Source organism: Drosophila ficusphila, unplaced genomic scaffold, assembly GCF_018152265.1.
Source record: "Drosophila ficusphila isolate 14025-0441.05 unplaced genomic scaffold, ASM1815226v1 contig_636, whole genome shotgun sequence".
Taxonomy (NCBI): domain Eukaryota; kingdom Metazoa; phylum Arthropoda; class Insecta; order Diptera; family Drosophilidae; genus Drosophila; species Drosophila ficusphila.
The window spans coordinates 3,025,107-3,039,085 of record NW_025064569.1 but is presented as its reverse complement, the minus strand read 5'-3'; the positions used below and the strand labels follow the sequence as shown (position 1 = coordinate 3,039,085).

At 39.8% G+C, this 13,979-nt stretch overlaps 1 protein-coding gene across 2 annotated transcripts in view; it reads left to right on the top strand.

Annotated features, from left to right (window-relative positions):
* Positions 1–13,979, top strand: part of LOC108086330 (transcription-associated protein 1) — a 118,328-nt gene that overhangs the window by 94,554 nt on the left and 9,795 nt on the right. For both annotated transcript variants that reach the window (XR_006245709.1, XR_006245708.1), the window contains exons 19-20: positions 110–241; positions 3,410–4,624. The gene's annotated coding sequence lies outside the window, so the exon portion shown is untranslated. The remainder of the gene's footprint in view (positions 1–109; positions 242–3,409; positions 4,625–13,979) is intronic.

Genomic DNA, 13,979 nt, shown 5'->3' with positions numbered 1-13,979 from the left:
AACTTGACGGGTAAAACCGACAAAAATGTTCATATGTATGCGTGACTTATTCTTCTTTTTTTAATGCTTTGTGTTTAACATAATTTTTTTTGCTCTTTACCTGATTTAGATTGGACGCCTGTATCCTCAAGCAGTTTATTTTCCGATCCGGACTTTATATTTGACTTTAAAAATCGAGCAACGGGAAAAACACAAATCGGCCGAGCAAGCTGTTGCTTATGCTGGAAAAAGTTCATGTTTGGTGAGTATTCTGTTTTTTTCCGAATATGTTGTTTGTAATATTTCATGAATCCATTTTATATGATTTTATACCCATGCAGAACAAAAGGTATTATAATTTCATTCAGTAGTTTGCAACGCAGTGAAGAAGATACCTCAGACCCCATAAAGTATACATATTCTTGATCAGCATCACGATCTGAATCGAAATACGTCTGTCCGTCTGTCTCAGTTTTGAAGCTATCTTGCTAAAACTTTCCCAAAAGTTGTCTAGTTATTGCACGCATATAAGTCGGAACGGGCCGGATCGGCCGACTATATCAGATAGCTCCCATACAAAAGAATAAAATAAAAAATTCTCACGCCGTTGTTTTAGATCAGATCGACTTGCTTTCTTCTAGATGCCGACTCAAGGGTTATTACAAAGCTCCATATTTTGCTCAACGGATTAAAAGCAACCACGTTATAATTTTTTTCCATTATCTCTATATATATAAAATTTTCGTGTCACAGTTTTTGTTATCATACTCCTCCGAAACGGCTATACCGATTCTCATGAAATTTTGTGAGCGTATTGAGTAGGTCTGAGAATCGGCCAACATCTATTTTTCATCCTCTTAAATCCTGTTCGACATACCAAAAATCGCATATAAAGTGAGTTACTACCTTATCACACTGACGCTAACATAGCATCTTAACTCAATTTTTGTGATTTTGGTGTATTGAAGTGAAGTCAGGTTTTTTGGGGTTTTGGTAATAGCTTCGTTTTATGTAACATTTCGACAGCGTTCCCGTGTGACGGGAAATCTTCTGTACGTGTGTTAGTCGTTGAACTCCTCCCAAACGGCTGGATCGATTTCGATATTAATGTTTTAATAATTTTATTTTTTTGCTTATACATTGCAAACTCAGTAGATAATTATATGTACATAAGTCTAGAACTGAGTAAATTTTGTAGAGAAATTATAAAGTCATGTTTGGAAGCCGACGTTGTTGGAACATAGGTCGCAGTACAGTGAATGCTAGAAGGGTACGTTGCCGTTACGGTGGCGAAACGGAGTTCGCCGGGCTTTGCTAGTTTCTATTTTTCGATCTTTCCTATGGCAGCTATTTGAAAGAGTTATCCGATTTTAATAAAATTTAATCCGAAATTCAATAGTCGTTTGAAAACGACATATGGGACATTCTTTTACAAATCGTACGGATTCGAGAAAAAATTTTTTTCATATCTCAGAATTGAATGAAAAAATTTTTTCAGCTTTTATGGAAGATTTTATTCGACACGTGTAAAAGGATTTTACTCAAAAAAAAAGTTTTTCATTTATTTTTTCTATATATTAAATATATTATCTCCGCTTCCAGTAGTCACATAATAAAAACTTTTTTTATTCAATAGGTATTAATATTGCTTTTCAAGTTTTTTACTTGCAAATTTTTTATTTGTTATAAAAAAAATTATAAACAATTTAATGGTTTCAAAGCTGATCCCCACAACATATATAATTAGGAAAATTACAATTTATTTCTATACGTCATTCCTAAGAAAAAACACTTGGATTTAGAATGGGGTCTCTATTAGGTAATACGATATAAAATAACATTGATCGCGCTGCGGCAGCATGTGGAGCGCACGCTGCGCGAAGAGTCGAAAATTATTTAATTTCTCTTCATCTAATAAAGACCCCACTCTAATTCCTTTTACTGTTTATTAAGCGAAACATAGGGATAATAAAATAATTTTTTCAATAACAATAAAAAAGTTGTGGGGATCGGCATTGAAATGTCGATATAATGATTAAATTGTTACTAATAAATAAATAAAAAATTAAATTAAAAAATAAAAATACTTTTTGAAAGCCGAATTCTTAAACTAAATAATAAAAAAAAATTGTAACGATACTATTAATAGAATAAGAGATAATTGATTTAACGTGTTCAAGGATAGAGAAAACCATTGATATTGTCAAAAATCATAACTTTGTAAAAAAAAATTTTATTTTTATTTTATTTTTTATTTTTTTTGCTTCCTACACTTGAAAAAAATTTTTGACAAAAATCGGAATTGTGACGCAAAAAAATGTCCCATATGGAAGAAATCAGGTCGATCTGATCAAAAACAACGGGGTGAGAATTTTTTTTCAATCTCTCGTATGGAGCTATCCTATATTGTCGCCCGATCCGGCTCGTGCCGACTTATATACTGCGTGCAATAACTACAAAACTTTTGGAAAGGTTTAGCGAGATAGCTTTAAAATTGAGAGACTAGTTTGCGTAGAAAAATACAGGAGGACAGACGGACAGAAGGACAGACGTACAGACGTATTTGGACTCAGATCGTGATGCTGATCAAGAATAGGTGAGGTGTCTCCTTCACTGCGTTGCAAACTTCTGACTACAATTTTAATACCCTTTGCGGTGAAATTTGGTGTTTTGCATATATTGCATGTGGGGTTAAGACTATACAGTCTGTCCTAAATTGATTTTAAATGAATGATTGCGTCATTTTTTGTTGCAAGGACAATATATGCTAAAACCGGGGATCCAAAAACAAACCAAACCAAAAATTTGCTTTTTAACAATATTTCGGTTCGTTTTTCTATAGAACTTGTAATTTGATTTCCAATCGTTTTTGTTAACTGCTGACTTGATTCTCTTAATATTTTCATATATATTTTCAGCTTTAGCCATTGGGCATAGAAATTAGTATAATGCAATTGTTTCTCTTGAAATGTTTGTGATGATTTATGCAAGGGGCTGAAAACTTTGCAATAGGTTTCAATGAATTCCGAAAACGATAAATCAATATCAAAATTTTCTGTCTCTGATTTGTTTTTAATAGATTTAATTTTGTTTAAAATTATTTCTCTTTAATCAAGTTTTCTAACATTGTAAAAGTAGATCCCCATCTGGTTCGACAATCAAGTTGTGGCATTTACAACTTTTTCAGTTCAAATATTAGGTTGTTTGATAGTGACATACCGGTTTTTACTTTCAAACGACACTTTATATACGCATTAAATGAACAGCAATGTACAGCTATTTAAATTTTCTTTTAGAATTGAAGAACCTGGCATTCGTAAGGATTATTTATGGGATTACTACTTATTGAACTTATTGTCAGCAACACGGCAATCTAAATTTTTCTTACATTGGAAAATACAATTACCTATTTGTTTTTATTTCTTTTTAGAATATGGACAGCAGTGTTCCTAGTACTGGAAGACCAAATCAAGGAAATATTCCATCAGTTAATCCCATTAAAGCGACGCCTCCGATGTGGCGTTGCTCTAAAGTGATGCAATTGCAAAGAGAAGTACATCCAACTATATTAAGTTCTTTGGAAGGTATAGTAGACCAAATGGTTTGGTTTAGAGAAAGCTGGACGGAGGAAGTTCTTCGGCAACTACGTCAAGGCTTAATAAAATGTTATGCAATAGCATTTGAGAATAGAAACACTGTAGTCCATTCTACCATAACCCCTCACACATTACACTTCGTTAGGAAGCTTGGTTCAACATTTGGAATTGGAATAGAAAATGTTCCTGGATCTGTCACCTCATCAGTTTCTAATTCGGCAGCATCCGAATCACTTGCTCGACGTGCCCAAGTAACATTTCAGGATCCAGTGTTCCAAAAAATGAAGGAACAATTTACTAATGACTTTGACTTTTCAAAGCCTGGTGCTATGAAATTGCACAACCTTATATCTAAATTAAAAACATGGATAAAAGTCCTTGAAACAAAGGTTAAAAAATTACCAACATCATTTTTAATAGAAGACAAGTGTAGATTTTTGTCAAACTTTAGTCAAAAAACAGCCGAAGTGGAACTTCCCGGCGAGTTGTTAATCCCATTATCGTCTCATTATTATGTAAGAATCGCCAGATTCATGCCTCGGGTGGAAATTGTGCAGAAAAATAATACAGCTGCACGACGACTTTATATTCGCGGTACGAATGGAAAAATATATCCCTATCTTGTAGTTCTCGACTCTGGATTGGGCGATGCTCGCCGAGAAGAAAGAGTGTTACAACTGAAACGTATGTTAAACTACTATTTAGAAAAGCAAAAAGAGACAAGTCGGCGGTTTTTAAACATAACGGTACCAAGGGTTGTACCAATATCTCCTCAAATGCGATTAGCGGAAGATAATCCAAACAGTATTTCATTGTTGAAAATATTTCAAAAATGTTGCAACAACACGCAGGTGGATTACGATATGCCAATAGTTAAATATTATGATCGTCTTTCTGAAGTCCAGGCAAGGGGAACGCAGACTACACATACTATTTTACGAGAAATATTTTCTGAAATACAATGGACTATGGTCCCAAGGACTTTGCTCAAGAATTGGGCTTTGAAAACATTTATGGCTGCTACCGACTTTTGGCATTTCAGAAAAATGGTAAGTACTTTTCCTGGATAACATTATACTATATAACGTTTATTAACTTTGCTGCATCAAATCGCTTCTGCGGTGAACTGTTTTACATCAAATAATCTAGTTCCTGCGTCGTTTCGTACATTGTTTTTATAAAAAATAATGATCGTTTTTGATCGCATCGACTTGATTTCTTCAATTTTTTTTATAGCTCTGCAAATGGTATTCCAATTTCAGTCAGAAGTTTGCGTCACAGTTAAAGAGACACCTCAGACCCAATAAAATATGTATTCTTGATCAGTATCACGATCTGAATCGAAATACGTCTGTACGTCTGTCCGTCTGTCCATCTGTCCTCCTGTCTGTTTCCTCACAAACTAGTCTCTAAGTTTTAAAGCTATCGTGCTGAAACTTTCCCAAAAGTTGTGTAGTTATTGCACGCAGTATGTAATCGGAACGCGTCGGATCGGGCCACTATATTGGATATCGGATAGCTCTCATAGGAGAGATTATTATTCACTTATTGTTATTCTAGTTAAGTATGAGGTTGGCTGAAAAGTTCATTCCGTGAAAAAAATGGATAAAAGAAATTTCGTGTGTTTATGAAACATTATTTTCTTGATGAGAAAAAATGATGCTGAAACCAAAATGTGGCTTGATGAGTGTTATCCGGTCTCTTCGCCAAGCGATAGGACCTTTAGAAAGTGGTTTGCTAAATCAAGTCATCTGAAAGGACGAGGAAAAACGCAACAGTCGGCTGGCAAGATTATGGCCTCTGTATTTTGGGATGCACATGGAATATTACATTAGAGCGTTTAAATCGCTGAGAAACGGGCGCACTTGAAACAGAAAAAAGTGCTGTTTTACCAAGACAATGCACCATGTCACATGTCAATGGAAACAATGGCAAAATTGCATGAATTGGGCTTATGGTGCTGCACTTGTTGTTGCGACTGCTGCACTTGGTTGCTGCTGCTGCTGCTAAAGTCTCTACTGCTACTGCTGATGCTGCTGCTGCTGATGATGATGCTGCTGCTGCTGAAGTCGCTCTGCTGGCGCTGCTGTTGTGTCCGGCCGTTTTTTTTCTTCGGCTTGTGTACCCTTCTCTAACTCGCTTATCGCGCTCCTGGCGCTCGTGCTCCGAACATTTCCTCGTCGTACAGAGCCTTTGGTAGCCTGGGTTCTCTACCCTGGGTGATAAATCCTGTGGACTCCGCCACCCTGGTTTTTATTGCCATTTGCAACTCCGGCCATTTCTCGTCCCACGTTTTCTGGTCGGCTCCCGCAAACTGAGCGATCATCGTCTTCAATTTCTATATGTATGGAACAGTAAATTGGTGGCGCACACCCAACTCTTCCAGGAATTTTTTAAACGACCTGCTGGTGAACTGCACTCCGTTGTCCGTAATTAGGACTTTAGGGACGCCGTATCTTGAAACTATTCTCTCCATAATGGTCTTTTGCAGCGATTCGGTGGTCGGCTTTCGCATGGGCACCATCTAGGTCCACTTGTAGAATCGGTCCACCAGGACGAGCAGCATCCCATTCCCGTGTTTTGACCACGCCAGTGGCCCGACGAAATCGACGCATACTGTCGCCCATGGCTCCTCGGGAATCTGCATCAACAACTTGCCGGCCGCCTGCAGCTGGTTCGGTTTGTACCTCATACAGCTCTCACAATTCCGTACGTAGGCCCTGACGTCTCTGTGCATGCTCGGTCAGTGGTACCACGCAGCTACCCTTGCGATCGTTTTCCGGGCCCAGAGACCGCCCGTTGGTGCGTTATGGTTTTCTGCAATAACCCTCTGTGCTCCTCATCTCCGCTATCCATTTGCACTCTGGTTCCATATTCGTTGTCTTTACTCGGCGGCATTTCGCTGGCAAAGGCTGCCTCGATAGGATATTTCAAAGTCGTACTGTTGGAGTTCTAATCCCCATCTTGCAATCCTTCCCGACGGGTTCTCTATGCTGTTGAGCCATTTTAGTGCCATGTGATCTGTGATTACTTTAAAATGGTATCCCTCTAGGTACGTCCGCAACTTTCTTATGGCCCACACAATCGCCAACCATTCCTTTTTCCTTGCGGAGTATTTCTTTTCTGCTTCATTTAGGGAGCGAATTGAATACTAGAATTACTCTCTCGACTTGTTCTGAATGTTGGGTGAGTATGGGCCAAGCCCATAATCGCTGGCTTCTGTCTGTAGGACGAACATTTTCGTGAAGTCGAGACATGCAAGGATTAGGTCTGCGACCAGTCTGGCTTTGACCGCTTCGAATGCCTGCTGGTGGTCGTTGGTCCATTCCCACTTCACCTTTTTCCGCAGTAGGGCGTTTAGTGGCTGGACTAGTGTGGCGTAATCGGATACGAAGCGTCGGTATCACAATGCCACTCCTAGGTATTGCCTCGGTTCCTTAACGTTAGCTGGGCGTTCCAGCAACGCTATCGTCGCTACCTTCTCCGGACCAATTTCAATTCCTTGGGTCGTGATGCGATGCCCCAGGTACTGTATCTCTTTCCTGAAGAACTTGCACTTGTCGACGTTTACCTTCAGGTTTGCCGCACGCAATCTTCGGAACACTTCCCTCAGGTTCCTTTTGTGCTCCTCCGTCCGATGACGATAATATCGTCCTGATACGCGAAAGCGTGCGAGTGCCCTTTGGAACGTTGCTGACGCTGAGTGCAGTCCGAACGGCATCACTTTCCATTGGAACAATCCCTTTCCTGGGACGGTGAAAGCGGTGGACTACCTGCTTTTCTCCTCCAGAGGTATCTGCCAGTATCCGTCCTTTAAATCCAGCCTGCTTATATATCGTGCCTCCCTTAATTGATCTAGGAAAAAGAAAGAAGAAAAATTGTAGCAGCAGTAACGCATGAAAGTAAAATGAAAAATGAAATAGACAATTCAGGAAAAATTAATGCAAATAATGAGATGTTGCAACAGGTAATACAATTGTTGACGTTAAAAATACAAGCAGATGAAGTTAAGCGAGACGAACCTAAAATTACTGTTAAAAATTTTGCGAGCATAATACCAGAATTTGATGATATGTATAACAATTCCAGTTAAAAATTGGTTCACGAGCTTTGAGACAAACGCCAACGCGTATGGACTAAGTGATCCACAGAAATTTGTACATGCCCTATGGAAGGTTACAAAATCTGCAAAATATTTTCTTGAGACGACACACGCATCCAATTATTCTGAGTTGCGGAAACTATTGGAAGAGGAATTTGATCGTTACTCTTCTGTGTATAGTGCGGATATACATGCCATGTTGCGTTTCCAGAAAAAAGAAAAAGAAGAAAGCTTCAAAGACTATGTGCTCCAAATGAGGAAGAGTGCCACGGCGGGCGCAGTTGACTCCTGTTCAATAATTCGTTATATAGTAGATGGTCTAAATTTGAAAACTGACTTTAAGTTCAGTTTAAGGAGCTGGAAAATCAGTATGGAATTTATGAGCGAGCGTCGGCAGCTAATAAGTTGCAAAGAGAAGAAAAAAAGTTTAATGCGGGACAGGAGGATAAAGAAAAGAAAAATCAATGCTATAACTGTGGGTCCTCAGAGCATTTTTTGTAAAGAAGAAAAAAATGTTTTCGTTGCCAAAAAGGTGGACATATTTCAAGGGATTGTCCTGGAACAGCTGTGAATGTGGCATTGGTGCACGACAGTAAGCGTCTAAAACGAGTCATATTAAACGGAATTGAAGTGGACTGCTTGATAGACACAGGAGCTGATTTGACTATTGTCAAAGAGAACGTATTCAAAAAGGTCAGCAGCGTGCAGTTGGAAAAATGTGAACTGCAGCTACGAGGTTTGGGGAACAATATAATTCGCCCCATTGGTCGTTTCGTAGCTGAGATAAATTTGGATTTACTTTTACTTCTTCGCAAGATGGATATCAGTTTTCCTGCCCTACCGGTGGGAAAGCTGATGCGCCTAATCAGATAAGTATGATATATACAATATGGTTGAAGCACACATTGATATTGATGTTCCGTCGCGGTATCTACATGAAGTAAAATCGTTGATTGACCAATATGATCCTGTGAAGCCGGTGATTGAGTTTCCTGTGCTGCTGAAGATAATACCAGATGGTGAAATTATTCCATTTCATCAAGCTCCTAGACGACTGGCTATTGAGGAGGAAGAAGAAGTTGACCGGCAAATTCAAATTAGACTTCGCTAAAGAATTATTAGAGAGTCGTTATCTCACTTTGCCAGTCGTTTGGTGCTGTTAAACAAAAATTATGGCTCAAGACGAATTTGTGTTGATTATCGAAAGCTAAACTCAATGGTTTTGAAAGATTGTTTTCCTGTACCGGTAATTGATGACGTGCTGGAGAAATTGCAGAAGGCCAAGTTCTTTTAAGTAATGGATCTGGAGAATGGGTTTTTTCATGTAGCCATAGAGGAAGAGAGTAAAAAGTTCACTGCGTTCGTTACAAAGAATGGGCTTTTTGAATTCAATAAAGCCCCATTTGGATTTGGGAATTCACCACCCGTGTTTATACGATATGTGAGTCACATTTTCGAAGATTTAAGGAAGCAAAATGTTTTGGACCTATACATGGATGATATAATAATTCACGCGGAAACAGCAGACGAATGTTTATAGAAGATGAAGATGGTATTGAAGGCGGCTTCGTTGCACGGATTAAAAATTAAATGGAAGAAATGCCATTTTTTACAGCCATCTATATCGTTTCTAAGCCATAAAATTTATGGAGCATATGTTGGTCCTGGTCAGGAGAAAACAGATGCTGTTAATAAGTTTCCTGTGCCCAAAAATGTGCGAGCTGTTTAGGCCTTTTTGGGATTAACAGCCTTTTTTCGGAAGTTCATTAAAGATTATTCGTTTGAAGAAAGATGCAACCTTCCGGATAGAGTCAGCAGAATTGGCGGTTTTTCAAGAGCTAAAGAAGGCATTGACAGAAGAACCCGTGCTATAATTATACAATAGAGAAGCTAAAAGCAAATTGCATACAGATGCATCAAAAGATGGTTTTGGGCAGCCTTGTTGCAGTGGTCCGAAGAAGAGCTCCATCCAGTTTTATATTGGAGTAAGAAAACGACTGAATCAGAGTCACGCAAACATAGTTACATATTAGAGGCGAAAGCAGCTTATCTAGCCATAAAAAAATTTCGACGCTATTTACTGGGAAAGCCATTTAAGCTGGTGACAGATTGTGCAGCGTTTAGTCAAACGCTTAACAAGCAAGATGTCCCTCGTGAAGTTCAGCAATGGATCGTATATATGCAGGATTTTGAGTTTCAAATCGAGTATCGACCGGGAAACAGACTTAAACACGTCGATTTTCTTAGTCGCTATCCGTGCCAGATTATGTTGGTGTCGACAGAGATGACGGCTAAGTTGAAAAAAGCGCAGGAGAAAGACGAAATGATAGAAGCCATCTCAGAAATACTTGTTGACCGTCCATATGGATCGTACAAACTAAAAGGCGGGCTGGTCTATAAGGTAGAAGACGATTTATTGGTTGTTCCACGGCAAATGGAAAAGGAAATAACTGTTGAGGCTTATAATGCAGGACATTTTGGTGCTCAAAAAACATGTCACAATATTAGGCAAACTGAGCGATCATCGTCTTCAATTTCTATATGTATGGAACAGTAAATTGGTGGCGCACACCCAACTCTTCCAGGAATTTTTTAAACGACCAGCTGGTGAACTGCACTCCGTTGTCCGTAATTAGGACTTTAGGGACGCCGTATCTTGAAACTATTCTCTCCATAATAGTCTTTTGCAGCGATTCGGTAGTCGGCTTTCGCATGGGCACCATCTAGGTCCACTTATAGAATCGGTCCACCAGGACGAGCATTCCCGTGTTTTGACCACGCCAGTGGCCCGACGAAATCGACGCATACTGTCGCCCATGGCTCCTCGGGAATCTGCATCAACAACTTGCCGGCCGCCTGCAGCTGGTTCGGTTTATACCTCATACAGCTCTCACAGTTCCGTACATAGGCCCTGACGTCTCTGTGCATGCTCGGTCAGTGGTACCACGCAGCTACCCTTGCGATCGTTTTCCGGGCCCAGAGACCGCCCGTTGGTGCGTTATGGTTTTCTGCAATAACCCTCTGTGCTCCTCATCTCTGCTATCCATTTGCACTCTGGTTCCATATTCGTTGTCTTTACCCGGATATTTCAAAGTCGTACTGTTGGAGTTCTAATCCCCATCTTGCAATCCTTCCCGACGGGCTCTCCATGCTGTTGAGCCATTTTAGTGCCATGTGATCTGTGATTACTTTAAAATGGTATCCCTCTAGGTACGTCCGCAACTTTCTTATGGCCCACACAATCGCCAACCATTCCTTTTTCCTTGCGGAGTATTTCTTTTCTGCTTCATTTAGGGAGCGAATTGAATACTAGAATTACTCTCTCGACTTGTTCTGAATGTTGGGTGAGTATGGGCCAAGCCCATAATCGCTGGCTTCTGTCTGTAGGACGAACATTTTCGTGAAGTCGAGACATGCAAGGATTAGGTCTGCGACCAGTCTGGCTTTGACCGCTTCGAATGCCTGCTGGTGGTCGTTGGTCCATTCCCACTTCACCTTTTTCCGCAGTAGGGCGTTTAGTGGCTGGACTAGTGTGGCGTAATCGGATACGAAGCGTCGGTATCACAATGCCACTCCTAGGTATTGCCTCGGTTCCTTAACGTTAGCTGGGCGTTCCAGCAACGCTATCGTCGCTACCTTCTCCGGACCAATTTCAATTCCTTGGGTCGTGATGCGATGCCCCAGGTACTGTATCTCTTTCCTGAAGAACTTGCACTTGTCGACGTTTACCTTCAGGTTTGCCGCACGCAATCTTCGGAACACTTCCCTCAGGTTCCTTTTGTGCTCCTCCGTCCGATGACGATAATATCGTCCTGATACGCGAAAGCGTGCGAGTGCCCTTTGGAACGTTGCTGACGCTGAGTGCAGTCCGAACGGCATCACTTTCCATTGGAACAATCCCTTTCCTGGGACGGTGAAAGCGGTGGACTACCTGCTTTTCTCCTCCAGAGGTATCTGCCAGTATCCGTCCTTTAAATCCAGCCTGCTTATATATCGTGCCTCCCTTAATTGATCTAGGAAAAAGAAAGAAGAAAAATTGTAGCAGCAGTAACGCATGAAAGTAAAATGAAAAATGAAATAGACAATTCAGGAAAAATTAATGCAAATAATGAGATGTTGCAACAGGTAATACAATTGTTGACGTTAAAAATACAAGCAGATGAAGTTAAGCGAGACGAACCTAAAATTACTGTTAAAAATTTTGCGAGCATAATACCAGAATTTGATGATATGTATAACAATTCCAGTTAAAAATTGGTTCACGAGCTTTGAGACAAACGCCAACGCGTATGGACTAAGTGATCCACAGAAATTTGTACATGCCCTATGGAAGGTTACAAAATCTGCAAAATATTTTCTTGAGACGACACACGCATCCAATTATTCTGAGTTGCGGAAACTATTGGAAGAGGAATTTGATAGTGAGTCTTCTGTGTATAGTGCGGATATACATGCAAAGTTGCGTTTGCAGAAAAAAGAAAAAGAAGAAAGCTTCAAAGACTATGTGCTCCAAATGAGGAAGATTGCCACGGCGGGCGCAGTTGACTCCTGTTCAATAATTCGTTATATAGTAGATGGTCTAAATTTGAAAACTGACTTTAAGTTCAGTTTAAGGAGCTGGAAAATCAGTATGGAATTTATGAGCGAGCGTCGGCAGCTAATAAGTTGCAAAGAGAAGAAAAAAAGTTTAATGCGGGACAGGAGGATAAAGAAAAGAAAAATCAATGCTATAACTGTGGGTCCTCAGAGCATTTTTTGTAAAGAAGAAAAAAATGTTTTCGTTGCCAAAAAGGTGGACATATTTCAAGGGATTGTCCTGGAACAGCTGTGAATGTGGCATTGGTGCACGACAGTAAGCGTCTAAAATGAGTCATATTAAACGGAATTGAAGTGGACTGCTTGATAGACACAGGAGCTGATTTGACTATTGTCAAAGAGAACGTATTCAAAAAGGTCAGCAGCGTGCAGTTGGAAAAATGTGAATTGCAGCTACGAGGTTTGGGGAACAATATAATTCGCCCCATTGGTCGTTTCGTAGCTGAGATAAATTTGGATTTACTTTTACTTCTTCGCAAGATGGATATCAGTTTTCCTGCCCTACCGGTGGGAAAGCTGATGCGCCTAATCAGATAAGTATGATATATACAATATGGTTGAAGCACACATTGATATTGATGTTCCGTCGCGGTATCTACATGAAGTAAAATCGTTGATTGACCAATATGATCCTGTGAAGCCGGTGATTGAGTTTCCTGTGCTGCTGAAGATAATACCAGATGGTGAAATTATTCCATTTCATCAAGCTCCTAGACGACTGGCTATTGAGGAGGAAGAAGAAGTTGACCGGCAAATTCAAATTAGACTTCGCTAAAGAATTATTAGAGAGTCGTTATCTCACTTTGCCAGTCGTTTGGTGCTGTTAAACAAAAATTATGGCTCAAGACGAATTTGTGTTGATTATCGAAAGCTAAACTCAATGGTTTTGAAAGATTGTTTTCCTGTACCGGTAATTGATGACGTGCTGGAGAAATTGCAGAAGGCCAAGTTCTTACAAAGAATGGGCTTTTTGAATTCAATAAAGCCCCATTTGGATTTGGGAATTCACCACCCGTGTTTATACGATATGTGAGTCACATTTTCGAAGATTTAAGGAAGCAAAATGTTTTGGACCTATACGTGGATGATATAATAATTCACGCGGAAACAGCAGACGAATGTTTAAAGAAGATGAAGATGGTATTGAAGGCGGCTACGTTGCACGGATTAAAAATTAAATGGAAGAAATGCCATTTTTTACAGCCATCTATATCGTTTCTAAGCCATAAAATTTATGGAGCATATGTTGGTCCTGGTCAGGAGAAAACAGATGCTGTTAATAAGTTTCCTGTGCCCAAAAATGTGCGAGCTGTTTAGGCCTTTTTGGGATTAACAGCCTTTTTCGGAAGTTCATTAAAGATTATTCGTTTGAAGAAAGATGCAACCTTCCGGATAGAGTCAGCAGAATTGGCGGTTTTTCAAGAGCTAAAGAAGGCATTGACAGAAGAACCCGTGCTATAATTATACAATAGAGAAGCTAAAAGCAAATTGCATACAGATGCATCAAAAGATGGTTTTGGGCAGCCTTGTTGCAGTGGTCCGAAGAAGAGCTCCATCCAGTTTTATATTGGAGTAAGAAAACGACTGAATCAGAGTCACGCAAACATAGTTACATATTAGAGGCGAAAGCAGCTTATCTAGCCATAAAAAAATTTCGACGCTATTTACTGGGAAAGCCATTTAAGCTGGTGACAGATTGTGCAGCG